This window comes from Oryctolagus cuniculus, chromosome 11 (genome assembly GCF_964237555.1).
Source record: "Oryctolagus cuniculus chromosome 11, mOryCun1.1, whole genome shotgun sequence".
Lineage (NCBI taxonomy): Eukaryota > Metazoa > Chordata > Mammalia > Lagomorpha > Leporidae > Oryctolagus > Oryctolagus cuniculus.
Window position 1 is genome coordinate 40,523,440 of NC_091442.1, and position 24,850 is coordinate 40,548,289.

The following is a 24,850-nucleotide window of genomic DNA, read 5'->3' on the forward strand; positions in this document are numbered from 1 at the left end:
GTGCTTCCTGGCCTCATCCATTCTCTGAGTCCATTGAAGATTTTTACAACTCCCTCTCCCATCCTGGATCCTGTAGTTGTTCATATCAACAAAGGTCTTGTATATGCACACTTCTCCTCTTCATTTGCAGCTCCTTTCTCTTCTTTCTTTTATTGGTCTCTTAGTTCTCTGCCAAGATTATCAGGATACAGATGGCAGATTGGCCATATTTATCCCACCAAACATCCATGTTGTTACTTATCAGCTGGGTGCATGACTCATATTGGTAGTCTTAAGGCTTATCTCTAATCAGTTACTTACTGCAACCTTCTCTATCCAATACCAATAATCCCTGCTCCTCTGAAGATGTGGTAACTAGGGGGAGAGTACCAACCGTTTTGGTGTTTTCTATGATTCCATCTATTGAAATCTCAATCTTAGCAGTGTTATCCCCATAGTGTGCATACGGTAACTCTGAGGCTCTGGTGGTTCACTTGCCCAGAACTTGCAAAAGCTGTTTCATATTTTTCGACTCACACATCTATGGTAGGTCTTCACTTCCCAATGGAGCCTCCATTTCTGACCCTAACCTTGCCAGGTCTGGTCTTCAGGTTACATAGTTTCTTCCTTAAGTCAGGTAAAAGATGCTATTTGATAGACTTTGGCCTCCTTTTTCTCCTCCACTACTTCTTCCCCCTATATCTCCATCTACTGTCTTCTCCTCCAACATGATAATGAATTAGTTTGCCCTTAACATCAGTTTCTACTCTCCTTAGTTTTCCAGATATTGATCTACCAGCTATCCCCCTTTTTGATCTCTCTTAATCTCCCCTTCCAAACTAAATATTTTCCTCCATGTCAAACAAATCTAATATTTAAAATAAAAACCACAAACATCAATTGGTATTAGTATCCCAAAGAAGCTTATCTTCTACTTTCCCATCAAATTCCTTGATAAAGAGACTTGTGAATTTACATCTGGTACTACCTGTCCACAATAACAGCAAGACCACTTTCAACATGGCTTCATCATTCTCACTGATCCAGTACTGAAAGTCTTATTGTAAATATCAAAAACCTCCAAGTAAGAGAACCAAATCATACAGCCTTGATCTCCATTTTTCTTGAGATTTTGAAGCTTTCTGATGCTTTGACACCACCACTTCTTGAACAGGCTTTCCCTGCTTCTCTTCTCACCTCTCTGCTTACTTCTTTCCCGGCTCCTCTTTACCCATCTTGGTCTCTCCTTACTCTCACACCTTGTCCTTAACATTCTTATTTAAAAAAAATTGTTTATTTGAATGTCAGAATCACAGAGTGAGAGGGAGAGACAGAGAGAGAGAGAGATCTTTCATCCGTTGGTTCACTCCCTAAATGGCCACAATATCCGAGACTGGGCCAGGTAGAAGCCAGGAAACAGAAGCTTCTTCTCTGTCTCCCACATGGATATGGGGGCCCCAGAGCTTGGGCCTTCTTCCTAGGAAGAAGCTAATGCTTTCCTGGGAGCATTAGCAGGGAGCTGGATGGGCAGTAGAGCAGCCAGAACTTGAACATGCACCCATATGGGATTCTAGCGCTGCAGACAGCAGCTTAACCTTCTGTGCCACAGCGCTGGCCTCTGTCCTTAACATTCTTAAGTAATTATAGGCTTAATTTATGAATTACATCCACTGATTTTTACTTTTTAATTATTTGTTTACAAACTTTTTAAATTTAAAGCTAGGGAGATACAGAAAGAGATCTTCCATCTACTGTTTCACTCTCCAAATGGCTGCAACAGCTGTCCTTGGCCAGGACCTGCAGACTCAATTGTGTCTTCCTCGTGGATTGGCAGGAACCCAATACTTGAGCAAACATCTCCTGCCTCCAGGGTGCACATTAGCAGGAAGCTGGAATCAGGAGTCTTAATCCGATGTTGAATCCCTGCCCCAAACTTTGACTTTTATTTGATGTCACTTTGAACATCTCCTTCTAGTTTTTCCATTGGCCTTGGATTTATTTTGTTTAAATTTAAATAAATTATCTTGTTTTCCTTTGTCTTCTCATTTTCCCTCTCTTGTAGCATACAAGAGTCAAATCTGCTGTTACTCATAACATTTCTTGTTCTTTGTCTGTTTCCATGTGCAATTAGCTGTCCAGTATTTTCCAGTAGTTTTCCATATGTTTTGAATATCTCCCAGCTATCCCCCTCCAGATATCATCCAAATATATTTTATTTCCTATGACTTTAGTACCTGCTTTATTAAGGTATTACCTTATCTACTGATCCTTTTCTCCCAAACTAGACTTTCTGCAGTGAAGTCCATGCCTTAGACATTTGAGTCCCCATAACTTTGCTCATATTACCCCTGAAGAATCTTGTTCCTTATTTGCATTCCGTTATTCTTTGAGAATCAGCATAAGTACATTTCTTCTAGGAAGTTTCCTTTATCCAACAGCCTCTGCTTTTTCTCCCTAATTTGATAAGGACCTCTTTTACATTTAAATTCTTAAAAGACATCTTTCTTACCTGTCTTTATTATTTTACCCATAATAGAAGAATTTTTAAAAAATGGAATTTTGAGTTCACTCTGCCTACATTGACCCACGTTGATCATTTACCAGCCATGTGGTTTTGTCCTAGTTATCTAACATTTGTGGACTTCACCTTATTTATCTAAGCAACTAGGGTAATAAGTTCTGGGCTTTAGGTTTATTGGAAGAATTAGAAACAACATATGACATAGCTCCTAAGAAGAGTATTTGGCTTTCAGTCTTCATTAAGATATATGTTAAATGAAAATGATCTTTCTTTTTGTTTGAAGATTTATCTATTTACTTGATATGCAGAGTTAGAGAGAGAGAGACAGACAGACAGACAGACAGAGAAAGGTCTTCGGTCCGCTGGTTCACTCCCCAAACGGCTACAACAGCTGGACCTGGGCTGATCTGAAGCCAGGAGCCAGGAGCTTTTTCCTGGTCTCCCACATGGGTGCAGGATCCCAAGTACTTGGGCCCTCCTCTGCTGCTTTCCAAGGCCAATAGAAGAAAGCTAGGTTGGAGTTGGAACAGCCAGGATATGAATTGATGCCCATATGGGATGCCATAGCCCCAGCCCGGAAAAAGGTCTTTCTAGGTGTTATTGAGATGCTGTTGAGAACAGACTATGGCACAGAATATGCAGTTAGGAAATATTTTCACAGTGAAGGGACTAGAGTTATAGGAGGAAAATACCTGCCACCAATTTCCTCCATCCAGGAGCCAAAGAAGATGAAAATTAGACTGAGGAAAAGTCTGACTCATTTATCATCTATCAGGGAGTGAGTTTGCCTGAAGACATCCCCTCCAGACTATAGAAAGCAGCATTTTAAGATTGCATTTCAACAATTTGTCGTGGCCACAGCCATCCCTGGTCCCATTTTCTGAGCTGAGCATCATATCTACTTTTCCCCAAGCTTGAGGGAGTTCTGCCCTTGCATGCATTTTCAAAAATAATAGCTATCGGTTGTGCTACAGTGACTTTGCCAATTCCCTCAGCTTTCAAACTCTGCTGATAGAACACATCTAGCTGTTTAAAGCTCCCTTCCTTTCTCTACTGACAGTTTTCTTTTTCCTTCACAAGTGACAACTACTTGTGTTTATTGATCAAATTTGTATGTTTTTAAATGGCATGCTCCCCAAGGGTCAATGGTGATTTTTCTGTGACTTAAGGGAACTAAAATTATCTTAATGATGTTTCCTTTTGCTTTCTGCAGTAGGAAAAGGTCTGTGTGTTACAGAGTACAGCTTGGGAATTCAGACTACCTAGAGCTGAATCCTGGTTCAAGTTCCTATTAGCTTTCAAAGTTCAGGCAAACTTATGCTATTATGAGCCTGTTTGCTTCCCTATAAAATGGGGCAAGAATTAATTATGTTCCCACTGAAATAGTATCACTGGGAGAACTTAAATGATATAAAGCAATTAAATGTTCTTAGCACAGTGAATAGCACATAGTAAGAAATCAATGTATATTAGCTATTAAGATTTTATCACAAATCTTTTATAATTAACAGCTTAAGCATCAATCTGTACATACATTTCCAGATGATATTTTTATTTAATCATTCTACATTTCTTGTTATTTGTTTTTTGTTTATTTTTGTTATCACTCAGGATGAAAATTCCACTCAGCGGGTAAGGCATAGTGTCCCAACCATTCCCCTGGCCCGCTCTTGACATCTCAGCTGGGAAACTGTGAACAGGAGGGAACAGATGAAAACATCACTTACTCTGCTGAACAGCAGACACATTCTAACATCTAATTCAGTGTTGATCAGCTTTTGTTCACTTTCCCGAGTCAGTGTGCCTAACACACTCCTATCGATATAGCAGTGACTGGCTGATTCTCCTGAGGGTACAGGCTACATACATACAAACAAAGAAGAACTCCCGTAGTTCCAGCCCAATTACCAGCCTGCAGAGAGATTTCACTGAAATTAAAGGAAGGCAACCATCTGTGAACAGAGACAGCCTTGCAAGTGGCAACACAACTTGGCAGTTCAGGACCTTTTGTATAAAAGAGAGTAGTCCTTTCCTGAGGGAGAGGGTGGGGAGGCTGTCACCTTTGAACCTGAATTACAGACATCAGCAGGTGATCCCAGCTGGATTTCAGTTAAGGGTACACATGACTCAGCGCAGCATTGCAGGGGTTCCTCCTCAGGGATAGGCCATGTACACGCCACCTCCTCCACACACTCCCCATGGAAAGCAGTGCTCTTCTAGGAGATAGCATGGCTTCTTTTGTTATTACAGTAATACTATGTTGCTTTTGAAAAGAAAATGTGAAAGGCATATATATATGTATATATAGATGTATATATGTGTATATATATATATACACACATACACAGAGTATACACACACAGACACACAGAGAGAGAGAGAGAGAGAGAGAGGGAGAGAGGGAGAGAGGGAGATGAGAGTTGAAGGGGCTCTCCCAGCTGCTGGTTCACTCCCTTAATGTCCACAATGGTCATGGCTAGGCTAAGGCCGAAGCTGGGAGCCAGGAACTCCCTCCAGGTCTCCCATGTGGGTGGTAGGAATCCAATTACTTGAGCCATCACCTGCTGCCTTCCAGGATCTTCATTGGCAGAAAGCTGGAGTCAGGAGCAGAGCAGTATTGACCACAAGACTCCAATATGGTATGCTGGCACCTTAGCAACAAGGCCAAATGCTGGCTCCCTCTCTGTTGCTTCTAGTGGGAGATGGATCTGCACGAACTTTTGGAAGCCATTCAGGTGAAACATTTCCTGCTGGCATCATTGACATGGCAAGCTTTCTTTTGGGAAGGAATGAGAGTAGAGGGTCAATTCTTTTGCAAGCGACCTGCATGATAGTGTTCAGGGAAACTGCATTTGGTTTGGAGAGATTTTAATGCAGCCTTGGGAAGAGGAGAGAAAAAAAAAAAGAAAACTGCATTTCTCAGCATTTGCTGCCATAAATATGTTCCCTGCCCAAACCCCTGCTCTCTGCACCAGCTGCACCCAGCAGTCATACATCATGCTGGCAGGAGAAGCCCTGGCTGCCTGCCACTCAGGGGCTGGGGGGGAAGCCCAGTGCCCTGTTTGTACCATCATGTGCTGTGACTTGTAAAGAGATCAGGGATGAGTCCTTGCCCAGACAGCTATGTAACTCTTGGAGCTGAGCGCAGTGTGGCTGCTGGAAGCTCTATGAGAGCCTGCTGAAAGCATGGCTCCAAACATTTGAGGAGTAATTCTGACGGCGGAAAGCATCCACTCCCCCTATGCGTAATCAGCCCCACTTTTCATGTTTATTTTTTCAGGCCTCTGAACATACTATAAAGTCACATGGGGCAGAATAAGATGCGCTCTGCATCTATCTTTGAGGGAAATACTTTGTAAAATAGGAATCTTAGGAGAGCAAAGACGAGGAAAGAGGGAGAGGGGCCAGAGTCAAGCAAAATGTTGAGGCCAAATACATCTGTTACAGAATTTCAATTAAGAGGTCATAGTCTAGATTTTGGACATATTTGTCATTTTATGAAATTCTACTTTATTGAATTCAAAATTATAGCAATTATACAATGCCCCTGTAATTTTGCATTCCCCTAGAATACATTCAAATATGATATGATACCTTACTCAATTTTAAAATTTATATTTTAGACTTATCAAAAGAGTACTTTGGGATTTATTTTGGACACAGGTTTTTATGAAATATCACTTATTTTCATACACAAAATGAAAATAAAAGGGAAATAAGTGAACTGATGTACACCTAAACCTTCAGGGAGTCCAAATCTTCCAAGTCAATGTGCTTCTCAAATGCATTGTTCTTCATGTTTTCTTTCCAATGGTATTAGCTTCTGTGCTAGGACAATTAATGGTATGTAGTGACTGTTCTCAAAAATAAGGAAAAACAAAAATACAAGTAACGGGGCCAGCGCCATGGCTCACTTGGTTAATCCTCTGCCTGTAGCGCCGGTATCCCATATGGGCGCCGGGTCCTAGTCCCGGTTGCTCCTCTTCCAGTCCAGCTCTCTGCTGTGGCCCTGGAGAGCAGAGGAGGATGGCCCAAGTGCTTGGGCGCCTGCACCTGCATGGGAGACCAGGAAAAAGCACCTGGCTCCTGGCTTTGGATTGGCATAGCTCTGGCTGTGGCAGTCATCTGGAGAGTGAACTAACATAAGGAAGACCTTTCTGTCTCTCTCTCTCACTGTCTAACTCTATCTGTCAAATAAATAAATTTAAAAAAAAAATATTGTTTGCCAGTGTTAAAGCTGCATTCTTTTCTTTATTTTTATTTTTTGACAGGCAGAGTGGACAGTGAGAGAGACAGAGAGAAAGGTCTTCCTTTGCCGTTGGTTCACCCTCCAATGGCCGCCATGGTCGGCGCGCTGCGCTGATCCGAAGCCAGGAGCCAGGTGCTTCTCCTGGTCTCCCATGGGGTGCAGGGCCCAAGCACTTGGGTCATCCTCCACTGCACTCCCGGGCCACAGCAGAGAGCTGGCCTGGAAGAGGGGCAACCCAGACAGAATCCGGCGCCCCGACCGGGACTAGAACCCGGTGTGCTGGCACAGCAGGCGGAGGATTAGCCTATTGAGCCGCAGCGCTGGCCAAGAGCTGCATTCTTGCTCTGCTTCCTCGGTAAACCTACAAACTCCTTGAGCATGGTACGGTTGTCGCACCTTTGTCTTGGTGTCTACCTCAGCTGGCAGCAGAATTGTGTTTGGCTCTTTTGGATCCCTAATACATATGCATATGGTTGGATTGCTGCATCCTCCTTTCGTAGCAGAAAGAAAAATTGGCAACATCTCCCTGCAAAGCATTCTTCCAGTTTTGGAGTCCTGCAGATAAAATTATATGTCTTCAGGTGTTAGGAAAATCTGGGTCATATTCCTCTATTTGGGAGCTTGAAAGAGTTTTGATAAATGTTAGGTTTAAGATGGTGGTGTTTCTCTTGGTCCTAAATGGACTCTAATACATATATTTGGAAAAGGAGGTGGGAAAATTCCAGATTCCTCATTAGACTGTTAACTATATAATATGATCATCCTTTGAATTTCAGTGGAAACCTCTCCTTCTCCGTGGCAATTTCTAGAATTCAGTTTGGATTTATATCTACTCTGTCTGAATTTCTATAGCATATTTGATTCTTTTTGTTTTGTTATCAGATTTTATCTTTGGATACTTTTACATTACAGAATAATGATGAGCATGTGTGAGTGTTTTAATTTGAGTTAAGATTCTGCAGTAGAAAAAGTTTCTAATGCAACTACAAAGATGCTGATTGGCAATAGGGAAGTGAGACAGAACAGGAGAGAGCAACAAAGAGCATATTAATAAAAAAGGTTTCTGTTGTGTACAACTGGGATTCATTTTATTGGAGACTTGTAGGATGTCCTGATCCACAGAACCTATGAACACATTTTACTACATGGGAAAATGGACTTTGTCAATATGAAGTTAAAGGTACAGAAATCAGGGAATTCTGGATTATACAGTTAGGCCCAAAAAGAACATAATGATCTTTACAATAGGAACGAAGAAGAGTCAGAGTTAGAGACTGTCGTATTAACAACCGTCAGAAGGAAAAAAGGAGAGATGGCAGTGAGATCAGATGCTACAGTGGTTGGAGGAAGGGCCAGGAGCCAAGGAATTCAGACTGCTTCCAGAAGCCTGAGAAATCAAGGGAATGGATTTGTCCTTGAACTCCCAGAAGGGATGCAGTCCTGCAGAAACCTTGATTTTAGCTCCATAGAATTTGGTTCAGAACTTTCACCTTCAGAACTGGGAGGGAACACGTTTGTGTGGTTTGAAGCCACGAAGTCTGTGATGATTTGTTACAGCAGTGGTAGGAAACCAATACAGGGATTTGCTGTGTGCTTCCTAATTGTGTCACAGACAGTCAGGGGGACAGAGGCATTTCTCCAACTCCCACTCCTCGTTTGGTGAGCATTGTTCCCAGAGGAGTCAACGTTCCATCACTTAGGATCCATTCAAGCTGAGCTGCCTCCAGCCCCCTTCAGATGCCAAAGAAAGCGCGCAGTCAGTCAGACACAGGTGCATGAAATAGAACACCATAGGCTTGCCCACTAACTGGCCATGGAGAAAACTGGTGACACGCCTGGTGGACCAAGGGAATATGAATGAGGCATTGGCATTGCCTGCCATAGTGTGTAAGTACGTGTGTGCTTGTGGGGTGTGTGTCTGTGTGTGTGTTCTCTCTTTGCCTTATTTTTTCGGGCTAGAAATTCTTTACCATCCCCAGAAGCCGCAGCACAGAGGCTAGCGTCTAGGAAAAATGCTTCTTGACTGATTGGCTGACAGAATGTGACAGCCTGTGGATGTCACAGTAAATAAGGAAGCTGGCTCTTTTACAGTGATGTTTTCTCTAATTCCTAAATTAGGACTGTGCAAAAAAAGGAGAAAGTTGCTATTTCTTGGAAACAGAGTCAGGAGATTTTGCAGATACTAAACAGTTTTGGTGCAAGGTGGCTGTCAATCACAAATGCAAGTTGTCACTAAGCAAAATGGCCCTCTCCCGCTGCATGACCGATCTGCAATCTAAGACTCCCTCGTCAAGGTTAGCAGATAAATCAATACAAAAAGAGACGAGCATTGCAGGTGGTAATGATGTCAAACAGCCATTTCATGTGTCTGGCAGAAAATTGAGCATATTGGTAAAGCACTAAACACTTCCTTTGAGAAAGTGCTCAGCTCCCTGGTCCAAAAAGGAAAATCAGATTAACACTCACAAATCCTTCTCGACACCAGGAAGATGGTTTTCTCCTGACAAGGGTTTAGATACGACAGTGTGATGGACACCAGCGTGGCCTTGCTTTTGCCAGGGATCTAACTTGACCTGGCTTTTTTGGGCATGTGTGAAGAACCAGATTCTTTTTTCTTTTTTTCCTTTTTACCCCTGGCATTATATTTTTTTGCAGTGAACTTTAGCAAGTGCAGCCCTGCCATTTGCAGATCTGTTGTTTATTCGAACAGAGCTTCAGGCTTGTCCAGTTACATTAACCTTCAGAACACATTTACGATGAAGGCTGACTGCCTCTTCTTTAAGGAAACCTGGAAAATAGTCTTTCTTTTCTGCGCCAGCTGCTGCTCCTGATTGGAAGACAGCAGACAAATATTTGATGCCCTTGAAGGGTGTTTGAGTAAATTGACTGACACCCATTGACAAAATGACCCTATGGTATTGGAAAGGCTCTTGTTTATATATGCATATACATACGCATATGAAATGTTTCATATATTTATATGTGTCCTGCATACTTGTGTATATAGATATATATGTTGTTACATGTGTGTGTGTTCTTATATATATATATATATACATATATATGGAAATACACATATATACATAAGCCCATAGAGCTGTGTTTCGAGAACCATTTTCTAGGTAAGATATTTGAAAATAATAAATAATAAATGGAAAGTGTGATGTTAAAATAAATTGTAAAGAAACAGCAGTAACTGAAGATTCTGGTATAAGGCAGAGTGTGATTAGTCCCCAAATGACCTAGAATTTAGTGAATTATGTGGAATCCTGATATTTATTGGCTTTAAGGCAATCTCAATCCAGTGCATATTTGTGGAGAGTTAACAACAGTCATGTGAAACAGATGGGGGTCCAATATAGAAACTATGGACTAACTATCCAAAACCAACTGGCCACTGGATTGAGACACTGAGTCTCCCTTAAAATTGAGCAAATATAGAAATGAACTAGGAAAAACTAATTCCACATCTTTAATCTTGTTCCTGGGACTGTGGCTTGTAGTTCCATTTACTCCCCTGGGATTCTGGACCGTTTCTATGTGCTACACTACCTTTGGAGTTATGTCTAAGTAGGTGATAACCTAGTGAATTACCTTTCAGCGAGCTATGTTTGATGATAGCACAGTTGCTCACCTGTTACTCCTTTTGCCCTCTCTTCACTGTCCTACCTTGTGGATAGCTATCAGAGCTACTTTGCTGACTCACTTTTGGTTGGGTTTGTCTCATAGCAGAGGGGAGGATTTGAGCTGCCTGCAGCACAAGAGGGGAGAAGGAAGTGACTAGGGTGTTTCTTTACTGCTTCCACCTTTCCATACCCATTTCTCTCTTCTCCCATGTTCCTAACCTGGCCACCTCCTTCTGTATCAGGTACTGTGGTTCTGGCAATGGCTTCCTGATTCTTTGACCTTGGTTCACAGGGCAGCCTCTGTCCCTTGGATTCTACTCTCTCTCTCTCCCTCTCTCTCTCTCTCTCTCACTGGCTTGTGGTAACACTAGTTCTTCCCTTGGTCCCTAGCAGGTAAGCTGCTTTGCTCTACTGATAGCCTCTTTTGATCCTGCCCATGTCTCTATAATTAGTCCCTTCATCAAATTTCTATATTTAACCATCCAAAGTACATCGCTTTCCTACCTAGACCTTCGTCATTCAATGTTGCTCTCCCTATCCGTAGCATTCATCAAATGTGAAGGAAGATATGGAGTTAATATTTAATTATGTGATACTTATGTAGACATATTGAAATGCCATAGTTGTCATTTCGCTAGTATGCTATTCAAAGTATTTCTGAGAGAAACAAAAATAGAAGGTGCCATATAAGATAGCATTATGATTTGTGCTTATGCTTGCATGTCTGTAAAGATAAGATCTATGTCTGTGTTAGCATACCAAGGTGGTCTCTGAATGCCTTGGTTCAGTGCCTACCAGCCTAGAAATAATGGGATGACTAATGTGTTTTCTAAACAGGAAGCAGAGGCTCACCAAGTTTATTTCAGTCTTGGTAACAGAACCTAAGATGAAATACATTTCATATTGTTTTTATGTTCTTGTATATCTGTTAACACTCTAGGGGTGATTTCTTCCCCTGCCCCTACAGTGTTGTTAACTGCTTCCCTCTTCTATGAGGGAACTTCATAGCAGAAGTTTGAAGTATATGAGGGTACTTAAAGAAGTTCATAAAAGTAATTAAATTTTCTTCAGTGCAAAATTTTTTTAAATGCATAGTATTTTCCCTAATATGAATTCCTCACAACATTTTAAAGTATTACACATACACACACATACACACACACACATTCTACAGAGAAAGAATCTGAGCTGTGAGTGCTATGATTGTTACTGCGTCAGCACATGTTAACCAAAAGCTGCAGAATGCATAAATGTGGTTTGAAAACAAAGAAACCAGAGATCAGACTACTCTCAGACCCTTGTTAGATAGTTCAAGTTACAGAAAATAAACACTTTAAAATCTAATATTTACTAGGCAGCATGCAAATAAGGGCAGTTTAATTTGGGTATAAATAAAGGTCTTGAATAGTTGGAGTTAAAAGAGAAGGTAACTAGGCAGAAATCACTTCTGAGTCAGGGCTAGCTTCTCTGAGAAAAGGCAAATTAACTGGTGATGTGACAGTAGTCACCAAACCATTATGATATCTTGAATTCCTTCTTTCAGTTTTTTTTTTTTTCTGTAGAACTCTCCTTAAGGAATAACTCCTTCAATGACTGAAAGAATTTAAAGACAATTTTCTACCTAATGGTCCAACGATCTTGTCTCTAATAAAAATGTGAAAGGGCACCCAATAGGAATAGGAGGCAATTGTGTCATTCTTGATTTTGGGTGTTTGAGGGGGTGGAGAGCAAAGGATGAATTGCCATGCCCCCATGTGCCCAGCCAGGTTCTCATTTTCTTTGTTATTTCAGGCCGTGCAGAGTAAACCACCACCCTCCTCCCCTTCCTTCTGAAAGTACCGCTGCCTCTTTTCCAAGCTCACTTGCTTGCAGAGCCTGGCTGAGGGGACCACCATGGTCTTTACAGTTCCTTGCCCCCTTCTTGGCTCTAAAAAGAAATTCATGGCTTCTCTAGTAATCACTATGATAAAATGAAAATTCAATAAATGAACTACTCAACTACAAAACCTTATGCATATGTCAAGGCTCTTGGTCTGCTATCGCTAATGCTACAGAGCTGGATAAACAGTGAACACTTGGGACAGCTGCACTCAGCCCCACCAGGGTGGTGGTTGCCCAGCCTTCTACCTTTTCTGCCCAATCCCCTCTAAGACTCATGCTTATATTTAATTGCTAATGTATTGGTATTTGGAGGTGAAGCCTAATAGGTGTGCAGATCATAATGATTACTTCTCCATGAGTGGACTAATGCCATTATGAAAAAATAGAAAGCTCTTGGGAGTGAGTTCTTTCTCTTTACCCTTCTGCCTTCTGCCATGTGATGATGTATTAAGAAGGTCTTCAATGAATGCTGACATTCATTAGACTTCTGAGTCTCCAGAACTCTGAGCCAATAAATATCTGCTCATCATAAATTATTCAGTGGAGTAGTTGGGACTCAAACCTGTGTTCATATAGGATGCCATAGCAGGTGGTGGCTTAATCTACTGCACCACAATGCTGGCTCTGTATATTTATTTTATTTCGCTATTCTTGAGCATCATATAAATGGAAACTTGTAGCATTTACTCTCCGTCATGCTTATTTCATTCAAAATACTGTTTTCAATTATATCTATGTTGAATGTATCAGTATCTATTTTCATTTATTTGGCAATATGATGTCTATTTTATGTCAGAAATATAACTAAATATTATTAAGACACAGAACGCAATAGACCATACTAAAGAGAATTTCAAAGTGTCATTTAAGTGTTCACTATTTACGATAGAACAAAAATGATAGTTTTACCTTTGTTAAAACATCCCTGAATAGTTCCCAGGTCTCTGTGCTTGACAGAGTTGGAGTTTTACATGTTGACTCTCACACAGTCATTGTCTCAGTTTCAATTCCTAAAAATACACCCTTGAATTTGGGGTTCTGAAAGAACACCTAAGTCATTTTCAGATAAACTCTCTTTATTTAGAAAATATTATAACAAACCAGCAGTTAGAAATGCTCATCTGTTAAAGGGATGATTTTCTCTCTGGTTTTTTGTTTGTTTGTTTGTTTGTTTAATACTTTATTTTTCAGATAAGTTTTAAGTTTATAGCAAAAGTAAGCAGAATGTTCCCACATTTCCTACCACTCCCTCTCTCCATCTATTATCAAACCTTGCCCCAGAGTGGTACAATTGTTCCAATCAGTGAACCTACATTGACACAGCATCACTAAAAGTACACAGTTTACATTAGGACCTTACATCAATATAATGTTCTCCATTCTATGGCTTTTGACAGACCTATAAGGTCGCATCCATCATTATAGCATGATACAGAGTAGTTTCAATGCCCTAAAAATCCTCAATGCCCTGCGTACTCATCCCTCTCTCTCCCCAAACCCTGAGCAACCACTGATCCTTTTATGGATTCCATTATTTTTCTTTTTCCAAAGAGTTGTACAGTTGGAATCATTTTTTTTTGTTCTATGTTGACTTCCTTACTTTGTAATATGCATTTACACTTCCGTATATCATTAAATAGCTTGAAATTTCAATTCATTTCAGTTTTGAATAATTTCCCATTGCCTAGATTTGCCACAGTTTATCTATTTATTGACTGAAGGAGATATTGTTTTCATATTTTTGACAATTATGAATAAAGCTGTTCTCGATACCTATGTGTAGTTTTATGTGTGAGTGTTAACTTATAATTTATTTTTGTAAAGGGTCATAATTGCTGGAAGGTAGGGCAGTATTTAATTTTAAAAGATACTGCAAAACTGTCCTTAAGTAACTATACCATTTACATCCCCACCAGCAAGGAATGAAAGGTTTTGTTGCTCTACATCCTCAATAGCATTTGGTGTTGTCTGAGTTTTTGATTTTGGCCATTCTAATCCATGGATAATGGTATCACATTGTTGTTTTAATTTTCCATTCTCTTAAGATTTGTCTGTGGAGCATCTTTTCATATGCTTATTTTTTCTCTGTGTATTTACTTTGGTGTATTTTAAGTTCTTTTGGCCATTTTTAATTGGGTTGCTTGATTTCTTATTGCTGAGTTTTAAGTGTTCTTCATAAGTTTTTGGAGAATTGTTCTTTATCAATCATATCTTTGGCAAATATTTTCTACCAATCTGTATCTTGTCTTCTCATTCTTTATACAGTGTTTTTTACAGAGCAGAAGTTTTAAATTTTAATTAAATCCAGCTCATCAATTATTTCTTTCATTGATTATGTCTGTGGTGTTGCATCTAAACAGTCATCACCATATCCAAGGATAGTTAGATTTCTCCCTTCTATTGTCTTCTAGGTGTTTTATGGTTTTGTTTCACTTTCATTTAGGTCCCTTTGTCAGTCAGAAACTATGTGAGTTTTCTTTTGACTGTCTGGTTATTCCAGCACCATCTATTGAAAAGATAGTCTTTGCTCTATTGCATTACCAACATTTCACTATTTGTGGCTCTACTTTGGGGGACTCTATTCTGTTGTGTTGATCTATTTGTTTATTCTCTTTTCAATATAACATGGTGTTTATTACTGGGTTTTTATAGTGAGTCTTGAAGTCACATAGTGTAGGCAGTAGAACTTTGTACTTTCATGTTATGTTGCCTATTCTGAATCTCTGGTCTGGCTACATAAACTTTAACATCACAAAAGAACCTCTTGGGATTTAGATTGAGATTGAATTAAAGCTTTAGATCATGCTGGGAAGAATTGACATTTTGACAATATTGAGGCTTTCTATCCATGAACATATGTTAAGTCCTAACTTATTAGTTCTCATATTTCTTTCATCACAGTTTAGTAGTTTTTCTCATACATATTTTGCTTGATTATACCTAAGAGTTGGGAGTATTTTTCTCTTTAAATTAGTTAGGATCATTTTTAGAGTTCTAATGTAAGTGACATTTTGTCTTCAAATCCTTCTTGTTCATTGTTAATATACAAAAGGTTTTTTATTTTAATACATTAATCTTGTGTCCTACAATCTTACTATAAAACTTCTTATTTCAAAGCTTTCTAAATTTATCAATTTTATAGGTTTTTCTATATAGGCAATCATATATTTTACAAACCAAGAAATTTCTACATCTTCCTTTCCAATCAAGGTAATTTTTATTTCCTTTTCTTGTGCTGTTAGATTAACTAGGACTTCCAGTATGATGGTAAATCCATTATCTGGTAGTTGCCACAACTATCAGACTTATGTCTTTGAACTGTGCCTTTTCCTTTTAGTATGTGTATCATTTTTTCATACTAGCCAGACATGATGTACTAAATTAAAGGAAAAAGGGGACTGTAAAATATAGACCTTTACTAATGCAATGGTAAGATATAAGAGAAGGAGAATTTGACATAGTCAGTCTTTAGTGAGTCTGTGTCTGTGAACATCACAAATGCTTTTCAGTACCCACCACTATATTTTTATGTGGGACAAGAAGGTGAGAATACGATGGAATGGGTGTTTCATTTCTCCTGGATAGAAAAACTAGAATTGAGTATTTTCCATTCCCTATGTTTATTAGGAGCTGGTAACACCCCAATATTTTAAATTCTTATAAAATAGTTTCTCTTGAGGGCAGGTCTTATTAAGAAAAACAGAACAATCTGGTATATTTTGCAAAAATTCCTTTTCTCCTCCTCTTGCTTGAACATGAGAGGACTTTTTTAAAATTATTTTTCACAGTGAGAACCTTGTCTGTCTCCTAGAAGCATAACGCAGAAAGCATAGGAACCCACAATGACTAGGTCTCCCTGGATTCCTGTCTTTCAGACTTGTCCACATTGAGACTACAGCAATTCATCAATTATAGTATAGGTTCTCCTGGCCCAATATTGCTTTCTTTGTAGGTTTCTACTCAGGTAAGTTGTGATTCTCTGTATCTACTTGTCTTCTCTCCAATTTGAGGGGCAGTGTTTTGCCCTGTGACCCCATTTCTCTGACTGACCTAAGGAAAATTAACGTTTTCAGTTTGCTCAGGTATTTACTTGTTAAGATGAAGTGAAAACTTCTAAATTCATTACATGAAGGGCCAGCATTTTGTATTTTTTTCACTTTATTAATCTCACCTACTTTGATACTAAGAAAATGAGGAAGATCTTGATCTGGCTATCATTTTGGCATTCTCCTGATCATTGATTTTCTTTGAGCCTAGGGCCAAAAATGCAGTGTTGTTACTTTCTAAGAAAAATACAAAATGTGTTCATTAGTGAAATACTATGTAAACATCTACTTTATTTTTCCCAGAGGAATACCTTAAGTATACCTAAAAGTTCCAACTCCCTGAAGAGATCCATCAAAGTAAATCTTCAACATTTATGTTGAAGTGGATATTCACTGGACTGAAAACACATCCTAAATGTCTTTTCTTTCCCTAGCAGGTTTTCATGGCATGATATAACCTCATCCTATCTTGTGCCTGCTTGCTACAGCTCAAGTAGGAGAACAAATAAATTTTTATGAGATTTAGCCATTCTAGATTTTCATTATTCTACCCCAAATATAATCTATAGTTCATAGTTTATAAAACACTATCATCCATTGTTAAGAGTAACAGTTTTCTTCCTTTAAAATTCTGTGGCTTATTTTGTCTCTTCATTCTTCTCTCATTCTTTAAACACTGACTGTCCCCAAGGTGCCTCACTGTGGTTAAGAGAAATGAGCCAGATTCTGTCCATTGGAGGAAAATGGTACATGCATCACTTCCAATTACATCTCTCTAGGCATTTTCAGGAGCGGCATCTTATGTTTGTGTAAAACATAGAAATTCAAAACCAGTCAAGGGGATGTTTTAAGTTGACTAGTAAGAGAACATGTATGCTGTTACTGTGTCAATTACAGTTGATTATTCAGGTCACTCTAAAATTCATATTAGATGATTTTAATTAATGTATTCATATTATGAGGAGGTTATAAAATCCAGAATATAGAAACTTGGTGGATTCTTATTAGTAAGCTATTTGGGAGACTTGATACTTTAGACCACAGCAAGTATGATATATTTACTTCAGAGATTTAGTTACAAATGAGGTTATTCCATTAAAATCTGTTCACCTACTTCCTGCTCCTTCTGACCCAAATGATATTTTCTAGCACCAGGAAGTGATTCTAAAAAAAAAAATAGGTGATGTAAGTCTACTTCCAAGTTCTCAAGGGAAATAGTGAATGATTTTTGATCTTGAAAATTAAACGCCTACACTTCAAGGTGTTACTGCGTGACACACTGGAGAACATGGAATTCCAGGCCTCAAGTGCTCAATCACATTAAAGTACTTTTAGGCTTCCTTCCATTGTTATGCAAAGAAGACAGATACAGGAAAAGAGGACCAATGAGAAGGCATGTGTTGTAAAAAAAATCTCTGTGATTTATACTATTTGATCTTCAAAATTAGAAGGTATCCTTATCCCCGCTTAGACATGTTATAGGTGAAGATATTGAGGGATAGAGACCTGTTTTTCTCACACAAATTGTGTTTCCAGGTGAGAGATAAAATGAGGCTCGAAGTTCTCATTTCGTAACCCATACTGTTTTCCTTATCCCAGGGATTCCCTTAAACTAATTCCTAATCCTCTTTGCATTCCTTGAACTGGTATGCAAAAACTATTATCTATGTATTATATATATATATATATATATATATATATATATATATATTTTTTTTTTTTTTTTACCATGGAGACAGTCATTAGGTGAAGCCAGATTGCAACGATGGCAAAGACCAAGATAAGGATAAGAAACTGTTCTTGAGACTTGTGCATGCAGAGTGGGATTTCTGAAAAATCTCGTGCTCATCAGCACCATAAGTTCCTGTTCTAGTTCTTGGGTTCTCACTTGGATTTTCCTGTGTTCCAAACAACCTCACACATCCAGTGGCTGATAGCAATGGTGCTAATTCTCTTGGGCATGAGTCTCAAGGTTGGCTGTGATTTAAAGCTGGGCTTGGCATAATGAAGGTGAAAACCAGGCTTCTGTCAGAGGTAAGGTATTTTCCACCTGTCTCATTTCAGATGCCAAACTGAAAGGGCAGTGTCTATACAGGGCATCCTATTTTCATGCTAGAAAGACTTTTAAAACCTTACATTTGCTCATGTCCCACTGGCTGAAGTCAAGTAACTGAACTCAGTGGGGTAAGGGAAGATACCTGACTCTCTGTGGCAGACTCTGCAAAGTCAGATGGCAAACAAGAGTGAAGAATTGGTGACACTAATCCAATCCAGCACCCTCAGCAGCTGAATTATCAAAAATAGACACAGTATGTTCTGACATAATGGCACGGTGGTAAACCACTGTCTAGAATGCTGGTGTTCATATTGGAATGCCAGTTCAAGTCCTGGCTGCTCCATTTCCAATCCAGCTTCTGACAAAAACACCTGCGAAGGCACAGGAAGATGTCCCAAGTACTTGGACCCCCACCACCAATATGGGAGAACTGAGTGGAGCTCCTGGCTCCGGGCTGCAGCCTGGGCTACCCCTGGCCATTGTGGCCAGGTAGGGAGTGAACCCGTGGTTAGAAGATCTGTTTTCCTCTGTATGTCTCCTTCTGTCTCTTTCACTCTGGCTTTCAAATAAATAAAATAAAATTTCTCATAAAAAAGAGAAAGGCAGAAGTCTAATGGCATAGCTGTTTATATCAAACTTTAAGCTATATCTTCTGATTCAAAATGAAATTTTAAGAACTCCTCACTTGATATCTAATGGAATGTCTTTGAAAATGATTTTCAGGATGTGTCCCCTCAGCAGATTTTAATCACATTGGATAATATATTTTAATGACAAAAATTATGTCAAATCGTATGCTATTTTTAATCACAATCTTAATGTTTAAACTTGCTTACTGTGTTTCAATCAGCAACAGAGTGACTGTCCTCATAAATAATATACAGGCCATGGACTAGAATTCTTACCAATTGAATAAACCCTATTTAGCCAAATTCCATGTGCTTTCCACAGACTCATTGAGACAAATCTTGAAATATAGATTATTAGCCGATGTCTATTTTAAGATTCAAACATGAAGAGAAGGGATTATTTATGCTGATGTTCATCTTAGGGGAACTGGACACTGAGAAGGCTTTCAGAGGAATTTCTAGAATTTTGAAAGTAGCTTTAAACTCACACCTATTGGGAGCTTAAGTAATCATTTTACAGCAAAAGTTAATGATCAGGAGAGATGGAACTATCTAGCTTTCTTCCACACTGTGGTGATAAGAGATAATGCTGCTGGGAAAGTGATGGCAGTGTTCACCATGACCCCTTTGGATATTGCACCTGTCTGTAGGTGGGAGCCCAAAACCCTCGTAGTACAGAAGTGGCTTACATGTCCAAGAGTCAATGACAAACAAAGGTAAGAAAGCTCATAAGCTAGTGTACTAAAAGATCCTGCACTCTGCTCCGGCCTAGGGTTACAAGACCGTGGGACCCATTTATTGGAGCTTATATCTCTCGTTCTCCCAGGTCACGGCTGTAGTTGTGTGAAGGTCACAGTATATCTATCCAACCTATCAGGCAGCTGAAGATAGCGTAGAGTTTGCCTGCTGCCCTCCTGTAAGAGGGCTCCTTTTCATAGGCCCCAGGTGGCACAGAATCGGTCACTGGAGGATGCTAGGGAGACTCATAGGACACTGATGCAGCTATATATTTCCAAGTTTCTTTTTTTTATTTAAAAATTTATTTACTTATTTATTTGAGAGTCAGAGTTACACAGAGTGAGAAGGAGAGGCAGAGAGAGAGAGGTTTTCCATCCGCTGGTTCGTTCCCCAGTTGGCCGCAACGTCCAGGACTTTGCTGATCCAAAGCCAGGAGTCAGCAGCTTCTTCCAGGCCTCCCACATGGATCCAGGGACCCAAGGAATTGGGCCATCTTCCACTGCTTTCCCAGGCCACAGCAGAAAGCAGCCGGGACTCAAACGGGCACCCATATGTGATGCCAGCACCCCAGGTGGCAGCTTTACCCACTACGCCACAGTGCTAGCCCCTCCATGTTTCAGACTATGGCATACTGCCTTGTTAAGCACCTATTTTGCCTTGAGTCCTGATTTGGCAAGGTGGACAAAGGAGACAGGGCTCTGCCTAGTGGAGCTTATCTTCCAGTAAAGTAGGTACACAGTAACCATGCAAGTGACAAAGACATCATTAGTATATTGGTAAAGGCAGTAAATTGGTTCTCTAAGTCAAGAAGAGGAGTTTGTTTGGTTATAAGTGTGGAGGGAGCCCACTGGAAGCTCCTAGCATGTACAGGGTGTGGTGTGTTTTATGTTTAGAAAGATGGATGATTATGAGGACTGTGTACCATCAAAATGCCACAGTTCAAAAAGAAGAAACTACATTTCCATCTCTCAGCAGATCTCCATAGACGTCTTTTCTACTCAAATGTAATGTCCCCAATGAACTCCCTTGATCACCCCTCTAGGAAAAATGTTCCTTTCAAAAATAAATTTTAAAAAATTTCTGTTTCAGGAGATTCTAGAAGTTTTTTCATCTCTTTTCTCGGGAGACTTATCCAGGGATGGTAGGAACAGCTTGTGTAGAATAGAATTTGTTTCACGAGCCATTTCTCCAGTCATTATTATAATTCCTTAGGCAAAAGATGATTTTAAAAATACTCTCAGAAATAGACACTGGAGCTCATAAGTTTTAGAAGCTGATGAAGCTTGCATAGAGTGTAATCTTGTGGCCCATAAAAATGCAGTTCTTTCATACCTGTTTTGCAGAGAGCAGGAAAGGCAACTTGACAGAACAATTTCATGTTTCACAATGTTTTAAACATATGAAATCAAAAGTAACTCATATCTGAGGCTGTGACTATTATAATTTATGGTGTATCTTTTGCTATAGGCACGCATAATGTCAAATGAAATGAAAGAATGGGTCTGAAGAGATTAACACAATAAAAGTAGAGAATTTATCCCTTCTTTTATTGAGACTAATTTCAGAGGCCCTGCTAGGAAAATCGGTACTATACTGAGTAAAATAAAGGACTATGGCAGGATGATGGTGAGTCAGTTGTTTTCAAATTATACAGATTCAAATCCTGTCTGCAATGAAGGTATCTAAAAATGTTCAAGAGGAACTATACCATCAGAACTGCAAGCTTTTCTGCATTTCTGGAATATGATGGGGGGCAGGGGACTCCTTAGCTTCATCCATGCTCTGCAATTACGACATTAAATATTAAGAGTGCTGCCATGGAGAAAGAAGGCAGCATATGTGCACTGGTTTTGACCTTTGCAGGAGGTCCTGTTCCTAGCCTTCTGTAGCAACCTTTCTGCCCATAAGAGCTTCCAATTTGAAGTTTGAAATGGTGTAACATTTGGACTGGAGTCTCCATCCTGGAGGCTTTATGGCAAGTCCCTTCCATCCTGTAGTGTGGTAAGGAGCAACAGCATGGCAGGAAGTGGGCTAGGGTGTGAGTGCAGGGAAGCCAGGCAGATTCAGGCTTGCGTATGGCCCTGCCCTTGCTTGAGTTCCCTGAAATTCATATTTTCTCTTTTATTAACTGGAGAGGTGGGGAATGGTAGGCATCATGAAGGGAGTTTTAAAGATTTGGCCTATTTTGTATGGAAACAACAGGTGGCTAAGGCTCTCAGAAAAGCCCAGCTCCTACCCCATGCCCACCATGCTGCATGCTGTGTCATTGCTTCCTCAGCAAGCAGAGAGTCATCTAAACTGCATTAATGAGATATACTGAGTTTTTGAGGCTTTGTGTACCTCTTGGCAGTATTTATTATAAATTCTGACTCATTATCTTTATTCCCCTCCCTTAATACACTACAGGTGCTATCTCTTCACAGGCCAACTCATATTCCTTCTTAGCTGAGATGAAGCATATAAATACATGGAAATGCTAAGAAGAGTGACCTGTACATATTAATTGCTCAATAAAGGCAAAGAGCAACAGCAGCAGCAACAATTTATGATTGGTTTAAGATTGACCAGCGGACAAGATTTGCATGTCAATGTGGGCCTACCTAAATGACTTCAACAGTTCTCAAAAAGTAAAATATTACTGGGCTTTCAACTGCTTCCCCCCACTTACTTTGCTAATGAATAAAATATTTTTCTCTCCTGTCTCTGTACCAGAGACAACAACTAGAAAACACTGGAGCAAAGGTGCTTTCTTTCTTTCTTTCTTTTTTTTTTTTTTTTTTTTTTTTTGACAGGCAGAGTGGACAGTGAGAGAGAGAGACAGAGAGAAAGGTCTTCCTTTACCGTTGGTTCACCCTCCAATGGCCACTGCGGCTGGCACACTGCGGCCGGCGCACCGCGCTGATCCAAAGCTAGGAACCAGGTACTTCCTCCTGATCTCCCATGCGGGTGCAGAGCCCAAGGACTTGGGCCATCCTCCACTGCACTCCCGGGCCATAGCAGAGAGCTGGCCTGGAAGAGGGGCAACCGGGACAGAATCCGGCACCCTGACCGGGACTAGAACCTGGTGTGCTAGCGCCACAAGGCGGAGGATTAGCCTAGTGAGCCACGGCGCCAGCCGCAAAAGTGCTTTCAATATCAACCAGATCACCTCTTTTTGTCAAGTTCATTAATACATTTTGATGGCTTTCAGTTTGGCTTCCTCCCAAGGTCCATCTAGAGACTGGGCTTTGGATGCAACTAGTTAGTTTGGGGAACAATTTCAGGAAAGGGAATTGGGAAGAGAGATAAGCAAGGAAAGACAGAAAATCAAGAGTGCCTTATCAAGGAATTTGCCACCACAGGCAACTAAAGCATAATTCCACTGAGCCAATCTCGGATGGAAATTGTGTAAGGCAGACCCCTCAGCATTATCACCCGTGAGAGGGGAGTGAGCTATTCTATGCATCCAATAATTCTCATTAATCATTGATTGAAAAGCACTTGCAGAGGGGCTTGATTCCCTGACTCTGTGGACCTGCCATACCTATCATGTGCAGAGTCACCACTGGCCACTGGCAGGAACTCGTAGGTAGAAGGTGCTGACAGTTGTAAGCCAAGCTAGTGTGCAGGAAGATGGCACATGCCGAGAGGATATATGCAGGGTGTCGTCAGTGTCTGCTGTGATTATGTGATTATTCAACTTATTAATATGCCGTGTTAAATATATATCGATCTAGCAAAACCCACTAGAAGTCCAGTATCTTAATAGACTGTCCATGGCCTCACTCTTGTCATCTGTGGTGGCCTGTTGTGCTCCAGCGCGAAGCCAATGACATAGTCTTTAGCATTCTGTTGCCGTACTCACTGCAGTTACCAGGGCCAATGTCACTCTTATTACTTCACCTGTTTTATCTTTTGTGAAACTCAGCCTTTAGCCAGAATTGTCTGAGTGGCTGCTCTAGCAATTGCTTAACAGTGAGGCTCCTTCAGCTCATTTCTCTCAAGTAATTTGATTTCATCTTGCTCTCAGAATTGCATCTATGGGTTGGAAGGAGGCCTGGGCAGGGGACTGACAAAGGCAGTTCTAACACACAAAAAAAATACTGCCTGATGCTTCCCCTTGCCTACCTCAATCCCTTCTTTCCTCCCAGAATAGGGGTGTGTGTGTGTGTGTGTGTGTGTGTCTGTGTATTTTCAGGAGTGTTAAGTCAGAAATGGAGAAAGAAAATCTGTAACACATCTCACAATTTTATCTCCTTTTACCTGAGCTTGAAATATAGTGTTTTTATGTCCCATAAGTCCCTACAATAGAAGTCCTGGGCTAAGATGGAAAAATATTATAGTTATGCTCTAGAAAATTGTGTAAAGAGTAATTGTGGCCGGCGCCGCAGCTCACTAGGCTAATCCTCCGCCTAGCGGCGCCGGCACACCGGGTTCTAGTCCCGGTCGGGGCGCCGGATTCTGTCCCGGTTGCCCCTCTTCCAGGCCAGCCCTCTGCTGTGGCCAGGGAGTGCAGTGGAGGATGGCCCAGGTGCTTGGGCCCTGCACCCCATGGGAGACCAGGAAAAGCACCTGGCTCCTGGCTCCTGCCATCGGATCAGCGCGGTGCGCCGGCCGCAGCGCGCTGGCCGCGGCGGCCATTGGAGGGTGAACCAACGGCAAAGGAAGACCTTTCTCTCTGTCTCTCTCTCTCACTGTCCACTCTGCCTGTAAAAAAAAAAAAAAAAAAAAAGTGAAAAAGAGTAATTGTGCATTGATAGTCAATGGTGACAATCCCTGTTCACCTAGTGTAGACGTTTCAATCAACCCAGTGAAGTATCCCTCTTATTTGGGACAGCCAGAGGTTTTCATTAATACTTTTAGACTATTCTTATTTTACCTGAGTTCATGTGTGTGTAAAGAAAGAAAAATGGTGCCATTTTTTCCTCATCAGAGACTTGGCATGGAGGATGGGCTCAAAATTGCATGTTCATTTATTGTACAGGTTTCAGGGGAACTTGATTGCTTTTAAACAACTGCTTCATGGGGCCAGCGCTGTGGCACAGCAGGTTAACACCCTGGCCTGAAGTACTGGCATCCCATATAGGCACTGGTTCTAGTCCCAGCTGTTCCACTTCCGATCCAGCTCTCTGCTGTGGCCTGGGAA

At 40.5% G+C, this 24,850-nt stretch overlaps 1 protein-coding gene across 6 annotated transcripts in view; it reads left to right on the plus strand.

Moving 5' to 3' along the window:
- Nucleotides 1–24,850, plus strand: part of MACROD2 (mono-ADP ribosylhydrolase 2) — a 2,173,823-nt gene that overhangs the window by 1,576,265 nt on the left and 572,708 nt on the right. The gene's annotated exons all lie outside the window — the stretch shown is intronic.